Source organism: Salvelinus sp. IW2-2015, linkage group LG14 (assembly GCF_002910315.2).
Source record: "Salvelinus sp. IW2-2015 linkage group LG14, ASM291031v2, whole genome shotgun sequence".
NCBI classification, from domain to species: Eukaryota; Metazoa; Chordata; class Actinopteri; order Salmoniformes; family Salmonidae; genus Salvelinus; species Salvelinus sp. IW2-2015.
In genome coordinates, this window is record NC_036854.1 from 30,888,950 (window position 1) to 30,897,175 (window position 8,226).

General features: G+C 52.0%; 1 protein-coding gene across 1 annotated transcript in view; it reads left to right on the top strand.

Moving 5' to 3' along the window:
• The window catches only part of flt1 (fms related receptor tyrosine kinase 1), a 56,040-nt gene that overhangs the window by 6,886 nt on the left and 40,928 nt on the right, over positions 1–8,226 (top strand). The window lies entirely within an intron of this gene.

Here is an 8,226-nt window from a genome sequence, read left to right on the forward strand (position 1 = left end):
GGATGAAGGCCAGGCAGGATTCAGGATTCAGGGGCAGAGGAGGCACCGTGACAGCCCTGTCTGCCCCACTCTGCCTTTCCCTGTCCTGGGTAGAGGCTGGCTGGGCATGAAGCTGGCCAGGGCCAGAGGAGATAGCAGCGCCAGAGGAGCCAGGGTCACAGGGTGGGGCTACTGTTTGGCCAATAGGACCCTGGGCCCATCAATCGCTCTGGCTGCCAAGTCCATTAGGCGTCTGACTCCATCACCCTCTCTGCTCTCACTCTCCTCGCCTCCTGCCCCACCCGCCACTGCCGGCATCGAGCTTTAGACATCTGCTCAATCACGCGACGCCCAGTCCTCCCGCTCGACCCTGTCCCCCCGGTCCTGTCCGTGACGCTTGCTCCTCAGCCTCCTGTCCTCGTCCTTGCCATTCTGCCGTCATCATGGATCGTGATCTCGCCCTCCTATCTGTGACCGTCAGCCTGCAGGGCTGATCATATCCAGCTGACTTAGGAGTTCTGCTCATCATACTCCTGTCCTGGGCGTGCCCCTTGCTGCTCACCTCCTGCGCCTCTCCTCCATCCTGCACTCTGCCCTCTCGCTCTCACGCCTCCTGCCCCTCTAGTTATCCGCTGCCCCTCCTCCTTCTGCCCCTATCTCCATGCCCCTCTCTGCCCGCGGTACTCTACCTGCCCTCCTACGCCCCTCACGCTAGCCCTCACTGCTCTCACCCTCCTGCTCCCCTGGCTGCCCCTCCTGCCCCTCCTCTGCCCCTCACTGCTCTCACCATCCTGCTCCTCCTGCCCCTCTCTGCTCTCACCCTCTGCCCTCCTGCCCCTCTCTGCTCTCACCCTCCTGCCCTTTCTGCTCTCATCCTCCTGCCCCTCCTGCCCCTCTCTGCCCCTACTCTCCTGCCCCTCTCTGCCCCTACTCTCCTGCCCCTCCTGCCCCTCCTGCCCTCCTGCCCTCCTGCCCTCCTGCCCCTACTGCTCTCACCGTCCTGCTCCTCCTGCCCCTCCTGCCCCTCCTGCCCTCACTGCTCTCACCGTCCTGCTCCTCCTGCCCCTCTCTGCTCTCACCCTCAGCTCTCAGTCGCCTCCACCGTGCCCCTCCTACCTCTGCTCTCACGCACCACCGTCCTAGGCACATGCGGCGAAAAGGCCTAGACCGATCGCCTCCGCTGCGCAGACCCTCTTGGTGCGCTCGTCTCACGCCTCGTGCCCCTTCGCTCTCGCTCTCTCTGCTACACTTCTAGCACTCTGCCTCTCGTGGCCCTCCTGACCCTCTCTGCTTCCTCACCTCCTGCCCTCCTGACCCTCTTGCCCCTCCCTGCCTCGCTATCTTATATGAAAACAAAGACAGGGAGGTAAGCCCTGCGGTCCAGGCCACTAGTCCTTTGGGGTACTTTTGTTAAAATGTTCAGAAGATTATGTTTCCTTGAATAACAGTACAGTAGCTGACAAACAATGAAGGTGAGCCTCCTACCCGCCTAGACCTTTCACCAATGGTCCAGGAGATATTGAGGGTGGGTTCGGAGGGGGTATGTCTTGGAGGATCAAGGCTGTTATGTTTACCCTCGAGAGCATAATCATAGTCGTTGTGTTTTATAATGTATAGACGATCCAGGAGCAACTATGTTATGCTAGAATGGGTATTGGGAAGTACGTATGTGATGGTGGTGGATAGTGTGGCTTGTGTGTAGGAATGATAGTGTGTAGAGTGCTTCCGCTAGGCTGTGTGGTGATAGGGGTGGGAGATGTGATGTACCCGTTGTGTGTGCCGTAGTGGTGTTCATGTAGTGTGTGTGACTGTGTTGTGTTTGTGGTTGTGTTGGGGTTAAGAGCATGATAGCGAGTTGGTCAAGGTATATAGGCATTCCGTGACCTGCTCCTGGGGCTGCTTGTCGGTTGGCCTGATTGTTGAGCCTCACACTACTGGTCACTGTATACCTAACCTCAGTGTTGTGGTTCAGACATGTGGGTATCTAGAAGCCAGACGCCAACATAACAGGCAGTACATGAGTGAGTTCAAGAGGATTGTTGAAGCTGAGCGCAGCTATGAATCCATATACAAAGTAGAGCAGGGGGACAGATGGTTGAATGAAAGAATGATAGAGGGAAGAAGCCGCCACGTGGGTGGCTTACCCTTATTGATAGGGGTCACCAAAGAGCACCTGACGGACGACCAGAGAGTGTCAAATTGGTCAAGGGAGTGAGTTCCCTTCACTATTTCCGAACTACTAGCACTGCCATGACATCATCTTAGAACAAAACACGTAGTCACTCAATGAGGGAGTCTGCACCGAGGTCAGGCAGAAGAGGAGAGTAGGAGAGACCCACTTCCATCTGTAACCAATGCACAGATCATTGGGTGTGAATTTGACTGACGAGTACAGGGATGATGAGAGAGCTGGGGGGATGTCAAGAGGCGCAATTGAATTCTTGATCTTATGAGCAAACGCGTAGTCTAGCCCTTGAGAGGTTGAGTGAGTAGATAAGTGTTCCGTATTGAGTAATTATGTGTCAGAAGTCTGGCGGAAGCGTGTGGAGAGGTGAGTAGTTGAGTATGGAGCGAGACTTGAGATGGAGATGTCTTTTAAAGAGCCTGAGATGAGTGGAAGGTGAGTGGTTGGTACGTCAAGTGCAATGAAGTTGTCAGTGTGTGTGTATGAATATTTTTGTGTGGCAACGTCTTCAGGGTGTGTCACGTTGATACCTATTTTTACTGCCATGTTCGAGTGAGCGGCGCCGTGCAGTTTCCTTCTGTGGCACTGTGTGTTACCCCCGAGACAGGAACGTGGGTGTCTGGAGGGCCCCCCTGCCTTCCGCCCCTCACCCCCTCACACAGCCCCCTCGACCCCTATCCTGCTGCCAAACTCCTTGCCCTGATCCCTTAACTCCAACTGCCTCTCTCTGGACCAGGGACGATGAGATGCCAGGAGTAATGGGGCTTGGCAGGACTGACTGGTGCACTAGCAGGGCCAAGGCATGGCCCCTCAGGCAGATCTGTAACAGTGGTATTGTACGTAGGGTAAGCATCTTCTGTGTGTGCAGAGACTGGCACAGTTTGACCTTACAACACAGTAACATTCCGGTGAGAGAGAGTGGGCTTATCTGTGTACTTCTATCAAGGGAATGAAGGAAATCTGTTCTTTCTTAAAGAGGTTCCGATGGAATTTCCAAAGAGAGTTTCAGGAAACTGAAAAAGGTGAAAGAAGAAAATGAACCCCTCAGTTCATCTCTCCTTCTTGTCCCTGGCTCTCCCTTTTCAGCGAATGTGAGCGCGGACCCCTAGAACGGAGCGTTACACACACACACATCTCACACACAAACTTCCTCTGTTGGCTCTATCCTGTGGTTAGTCTGCTCCTATCTCCACACAAACGATCACGCCTAGAAGCCGACCACCCAAGGTAACTATCCACTTCTAAAAATATCCCCTGTTCTTCCACTCCTATCATCCGCCCCGCTGGCGCCGGATTCCCGAACCAACGCTGGAGTCCCACTCCACACCCAAACACTGTCCACACACTCTGGAGTGTTTTTTTCCCTGGAAGGATTTTGCACTCTGCTGGATCTTTAATTATGTTTGTCCCCACCTTCCAGCAGGGAAACAATAACCCAGGGGCCCAATCCCTCTCAGCTGCCGCCGTGAAAGTGACCCAGTGTGGCGAGGAGTGGAGGCAAAGCGGAAGGGTGGTGTAGCATGACCTTAAGGGTTCCCAGTTCCAGTCCAGTCTCCCATCCTGTAGTTGACAGGATGTGAGCAGTGGACTGGAGTCACGTTTCCCACATCCTTACTTCTTCCTCTCACCTTGCAACCCACTGCACCCCCTTCGACCCCCTTACAACCACCTACACCCCCCCCCCCCCCCCCCCCCCGTCCGTCCGTTTATCCGTCCGTCGTCCGTCCCAACATCCTCTGAGATCCTTCACCTCCCAGATTCAGCTACCCAGGGGGTGGGTGGAGGGGGGCCCAAGGGCATTCACAGGGGCCTAATGAGAAACAGAGGAGACTATAGAGGCATTTATTATAGTGTAGTGTATAAAGGCAGAGGGAAGATAGGAGGGAAAAGAGACATCTTAAGGTGGGTGTGATGAGGATGAGGGGTTATCAGGCCAGTTAACCACTGGGGATGAGGGGTTATCAAGCCAGTTAACACTGGGGATGAGGGGGTTATCAGCCAGTTAACACTGGGGATGAGGGGGTTATCAGCCAGTTAACACTGGGGATGAGGGGCTTATCAGCCAGTTAACACTGGGGATGAGGGGGGTATCAGCCAGTTAACACTGGGGTATAGGGGGTTATCAGCTCAGTTAACACTGGGGCATGAGGGGGTTATCATGCCAGTTTAACACTGGGAGAGGGGGCTATCAGCAGTTAACACTGGGGATGAGGGGGTTATCAGCCAGTTAAACACTGGGGATGAGGGGGTTATCAGCCAGTTAACATGGGGGATGGGGGTTATCAGCCAGTTAACACTGGGGGATGACGGGGGGCTATCAGCCAGTTAACACTGGGGTGAGGGGGTAATCAGCCAGTTAACACTGGGATAGGGGGGGCTATCAGCCAGTTACCACACTGGGGGACAGGGGTGAGGGGGGTATCAGCCAGTTTAACACTGGGGATGAAGGGGGGCTATCAGCAGTTAACACTGGGGGTGAGGGGTGAGGGGTATCAGCCGTTAAAACACTGGGGGTGAAGGGTAGGAGGGGGTATACCAGTTAACACTGGGGGTGAAGGGGGTATCAGCTAGTTAACACTGGGGTTGAGGGGTGAGGGGTGAGGGGGTGTATCAGCCAGTTAATCACTGGGGTGAAGGTTGAGGGGGGTAATCAGCCAGTTAACACTGGCAGGTGAGGGGGTGTATCAACGCAGTTAACACTGGGGTGGAAGGGGTGAGGGGGGTTATCAGCCAGTTACACATGGGGGTGAAGGGTGAGGGGGGTATCAGCCAGTTTAACACAGTGGGTGAAGGGGTGAGGGGGGTAATCAGCCAGTTAACACTGGGGTGTGAAGGGGTGAGAGGGTATCAGCCAGTTAACACAGGGTGGAAGGGGTGAAGGGGGTATCAGCCAGTAACACTGGGGGTGAAGGGGTGAGGGGGGTCATCAGCCAGTTAACACATGGGGTGAAGGGGTGAGGGGGGTATCAGCCCAGTTAACACTGGGGTGAAGGGGTGAGGGGGGTTATCAGCCAGTTAACACTGGGGGTGAAGGGTGAGGGGTGAGGGGAGGGGTATCAGCCAGTTAACACTGGGGTGAAGGGGTGAGGGGTATCAGCCATGTTAACACTGGGGGTGAAGGGGTTGAGGGGCGGTATCACCAGTTAACCACTGGGGGGTGAAGGGGTGAGGGGGGAGTCAGCCAGTTAACACTGGGGTGTGAAAGGGTAGAAGGGGCTATCAGCCAGTTAACACTGGGGTGAAGGGGTGAGGGGAGGTATCAGCCAGTTAAACACTGGGGGTAAGAGGGTGATGGGGTGAGGGGGTATTAGCCCAGTTAACAACTGGGGTATTGTGAAGGGGGTGAGGGGGTATCAGCCAGTTTAAACACTGGGTGAAGGGGTGAGGGGGGGAATCAGCCAGTTAACACTGGGGTGAAGGGTGTGAGGGGGGTATCAGCCAAGTTTAACACTGGGGTGAAGGGGTGCAGGAGGAATCAGCCAGTTTAACACTGGGGGAAGGGGTGAGGGGGCTAATCCGCAAGTTTAACCTGGTGGGAAGGGGTGAGGGGGGGTATCAGCCATTAACACTGGGGTGAAGGGTGAGGAGGTATCAGCCAGTTAACACTGCGGGTGAAGGGGTGAGGGGGTAATCAGCAGTTAACACTGGGAGGAAGGGGTGAGGGGGATCAGCCAGTTAAACATGGGGTGCAGGGTGTGAAGGGGGGTATCAGCCAGTTAACACTGGGGGTGAGGCGCGTGAGGGGGTATCAGCCAGTTAACACTGGGGGTGAAGGGTGTGAGGGGGGGGTATCAGCCAGTTAACACTGGGGTGAGGGTGAGGGGGCGGTATCAGCCCAGTTATAACACTGCGGTGAAGGGAGTGAGGGGTATCCAGCCAGTAACACTGGGCGTGAAAGGTATAGCCAGTTAACACACTGGGGTGAAAGGTTATCAGCCAGTTACACTGGGTGAAAGGTTATCAGGCCAGTTAACAACTGGGGTGAAGGGTGAGGGGGTATCAGCCAGTTATAACTACTGGGGGTGAAGGGGTGAGGGGGGTATCAGCCAGTTTAACACACTGGGGTCAGAAGGGGTGGAGGGCTATAGTGTATCCAGCCAGTTAACCATGGGGGTCCTAGCAGCCATGGAGGGTTGAGGCGGGTATCAGCCAGTTACACACTGGAGGTGAAGGGGCGACGGTGGGGGGTCCCACATGTTCCCCTGGAGAGGGCGGGATGCTTCCACCATGTCACTGAAACTCTAGTAAACATTTCCTTGAGTCTGCCCTCCTCCAAGGAAAACAACCCTTTACACAAGACTGACTCTAAAGAGCACAATTACTTTGTCTCTACAGTAACACAAGGACTTTTTTCCTTAAGAAGAATCGTCTTACAAGTCACCGTACTCTCAGTAACAAGTACTCTTCTACAAGTAAACACAAGACCTCTGTCTCTACAGTAACACAAGACTCTGTCTCTACAGTAACACAAGACTCTGTCTCTACAGTAACACAAGACTCTCTCTCTACAGTAACTCAATACTCTCTCCTACAGTAACACAAGACTCTGTCTCTACAGTAACACAATACTCTGTCTCTACAGTAACACAAGACTCTGTCTCTACAGTAACAAAGACTCTGTCTCTCAATTAAACACAAGACTCTCTTCTACAGTAAACAACAAGACTCTGTCTCTACAGTAAACACACAAAGACTCTGTCTCTACAGTAACAGCAAAGACTCTGTCTCTACAGGTAAGCGAGACTCTGTCTCTAACAGTAACACAAAGACTCTGTTCTTACAGTAACACAAGACATCTCTCTTACAGTAACTCAATACTCTCTCTCTACAGTAACACAAGACTCTGTCTCTACAGTAACACAAGACTCTGTCTTACAGTAACAACAAGGACTCTGTCTCTACAGTAACAACAGGACCTCTCTCTCTACAGTAACTCAATCACTCTCTCTAACAGTAACACAAGACTCTGTCCTCTAAACAGTAACACAATACTCTGTCTCTACAGTAAACACAAGACCTCGTCTCTACGAGTAACACAAGGACTCTGTCTCTACAATAACACAAGACTCTCTCTTCCTACAGTAACACAAGAACTCTAGTCTCTACAGTAACACAAGATCTGTCTCTATCAGTAACCACAAGACTTCTGTCTCTACAGTAAAGCGAGACTCTGTCTCTACAGTAACACAAGGACTCTGTCCTCTACAGTAACACAACAAGACTCTCTCTCTACAGTAACTCAATACTCCTCCTCACAGTAACCACAAGGATCTGTCTCTACAGTAACACAAGAACTCTGTCTCTCTACATGTAAGCGAGACTCTGTTCTACAGTAACACAAGACTCTGGTCTCTACAGTTAACACAAGACTCTGTCTCTCTGTAACACAAGACTCTGTCGCTACAGTACACAAGCTCTGTCTCTACAGTATAACACAAGACTGTTTTTACATGAACAAGACTCTCTTTCTACATTAACACAATACTCTGTCTCTACAGTAACACAAGACATCATGCTCTACAGTAACACAAGACTCTGTCTCTACAGTAACAACAGGACTCTGTCTCTACATACCCAAGACTCTTTCTCTATAAGTAACACAAAGACTCTGTCTCTACGTAACCCCAGACCTCTCTCTCTACAGTAACACAGATTTTTTAGTAATCGTTTTTGGTTTATGCAGTAATAAAATAACATGATCATGCGGTCTTGCCCAATGCTGGCCTCATTTGAGTCATTCTAATAGCCCCCCATACTTTCTTTCTGGTTGTTTGATGTTCATTGATTTTGCTCAGGCAGTTGTGAATGTGTGCAGTGTTTGCTTTTGTGGCACTGTAAGTATGGTTGTGTTTGTTGTTCAAGGATGTTGGTCATGGTTCTGATAAACTCATGACATGGCTGGGTTGAGTTTCCATGATGTTGGTTGGTGGTTGAGATTCCACAAAATGGTTATGCGTTGTGTTGAGTTTATGGTGTGGCTATGGTTGTTTGACCATGTTTTCTAATCCCTAATCGAAACAAGATATCTTCATTTTGGTGTACATTGATTTTATTAGACTGTT